The 2182-nt window shown below is 43.1% G+C and overlaps 1 pseudogene; it reads left to right on the top strand.

Moving 5' to 3' along the window:
- Positions 1-720: 720 nt before the first annotated feature.
- On the top strand, positions 721-815 carry LOC120223798 (annotated as a pseudogene).
- Positions 816-2182: the final 1367 nt, after the last annotated feature.

Here is a 2182-nt window from a genome sequence, read left to right as displayed (position 1 = left end):
AATAGATAACAGATTCTTGGGACAGGGAAGTAATAAACTCCACTAGGCTTCTCTTAGTAACGATTTTCCCCAGTTTTCATTTCCCAAACCTTCCATAGTCACAGCTCTCAGTGGAACACTGAGGAACTTGCTAGTATGTTCAGAAGGTGCAGAAGATTTCTCTGTTCTGAAGATAAGGTCAAGACCATTGAAAAGATGCCCCGATATTTGTAAATTTCAAAAAAAAAAAAGAAAAATGCTTAGTTTTACCTTCTAAATGATAATTCACATAGGAATGTAGGAAATTCATAAGGCTATTTTGAGTTCATGAGTCGGTAAGTACTTTCCCACAGTTTGTAGCCAAAGAGTTAGAGAATCTGTCTCAATCACCTTTTTTAGCAAGAGCACTTTTTTTTTTTTTACTGCTTTTAAAATCAGACCTAAGAAAACATGCAGTTTACTAAAAAATAATATTGTTCAATTTCAACCCTCTGTTTTGATTTTTAAAAAATTTTACGTGAGGGGCACCTGGGTGGCTCCGTTGGTTGAGTGTCTGACTTTGGCTCAGGTGATGATCTCACGGGTCCCTGTGTTTGAGCCCCACGTCGGGCTCTGTGCTGACAGCTGGGAGCCTGGAGCCTGCTTCAGATTCTGTCTCCCTCTCTCTCTGCCCTCCTCCACTGGTGCTCCATCTCTCTCTCTGTCAAAAAAAAATTTAAAAATTTATTATTTATGTGAGTCTTGCTTCAGCAGCACATATACCAAAATTGGAACAATAGAGACGATTAGCATGGCCCAAGGATGACAGGCAAAATTTCTATGTGAAAGTGATACAAAGTGAAAAAGAATGATGTTGTTTTCTCAAATGTTATTGGTTAGATAACTATTTGATTTCTGCAACAGGGTACGTTCCACTAAAGGACGATTACCAACCACATAGGTTCGCAGAGGCCCACCAAGCAGTACTCACTGACAGGGTGGCTTCCTGCCGCTCGGTCATCTCTAGGGCTGCTGACACCTGTGTAGAATAAAACAGTGATGTGATTTGAAAGGAGGGTGGGGGCGGGGGGCGTCAGGCAGTGAAACTGCGAGGGAAGGGAGACATGGCCTTGGATGTAGCTCAAGGTTGCCCCTTATCACTCACCCCAGCCGTAAGTTCACGACCACAGCCAAGTCTCGCATAGGCAGAGAAACACGGTACCACGTCCAGGCCGGATTCAGGGACAGCACTAGAATTTAATGGAAAAGTCGGTGGCTGGCAGAAAACCAAAGCTGATCAGGTCCAGAGAGCCAAGGATGAGCTGTTCCTCTGGAGCTCAGGGGCCGGGGACTCCTGCGTCCGGAGGCGGGGCTGGTGGGGGCGCGGGTGTGGCGGACGTGTGGCACGTCCGGGCACTGTCACGGGAAAGAGAACTGACAGATTCAGAGTACGGGGGAAATGTCGAAGGGAACACACTTGTGCAAACGAGAAGAGACAGACACCACCCGTTCACACATACAAAACGATAGAAATATATTTTACTCCATCAGTAAGCAAAAAGTGCTTACTACAGTGTGCAGAGGAGACTGTTTACAAGTTAAATAATACTTTTCTTCTGAGGGATTCGAAGTACTTTTGTTTTGATTCTCTAACTGGTATTATGGCGGGGGGAGTCAGTCAAGTGTCCGACTCTTGATTTCAGCTTAGGTCATGGTCCCCCAGTTCGTGAGGTCAAGCCCTGTGTTGGGTTCTGTGCTGACAGTGCAGAGCCTGATTCTCTCTCTCCCTCTCTCCACCCCTTCCCCACTTGCTCTCTCTGTCTCTCAAAATAAATAAATAAACTTTAAAAATATAAATGTTATTAAGAAGTAGTAAAAATAAAAAGGAAGTAAATATCTTGGCCTGGATTTAGAATCTGTGTGAAATCAGCTTTGGACTTCGAATCGGTTTTCCTCTTAATTACTGAGAATATGAAGATATGTGAGACTATCAACTGTCCTATTTATGGCAGATTGTTTTTCTGAGTTTGCAACCCTCTATATTTTGCAGGCTTACGTGAACATGGACCCCTTTCTCTGTCTTTCCTGATCGTGACTGAAAGAAGTTAAAAAGCTAGATAAAACAAAATTATTGTTTCAAAATGGTATGGATAGAAAATAAAATTGCTAGGGTAACGTACGAGAGCCTTTGAATTTTTAAATTTGTAGACAGGTTCAACTTGAA

This window comes from Hyaena hyaena, unplaced genomic scaffold, assembly GCF_003009895.1.
Source record: "Hyaena hyaena isolate Hyena2069 unplaced genomic scaffold, ASM300989v1 scaffold_1037, whole genome shotgun sequence".
NCBI classification, from domain to species: Eukaryota; Metazoa; Chordata; class Mammalia; order Carnivora; family Hyaenidae; genus Hyaena; species Hyaena hyaena.
Note: the sequence above shows the minus strand (reverse complement) of the source record. Positions and strands in the feature narration are given on the sequence as shown.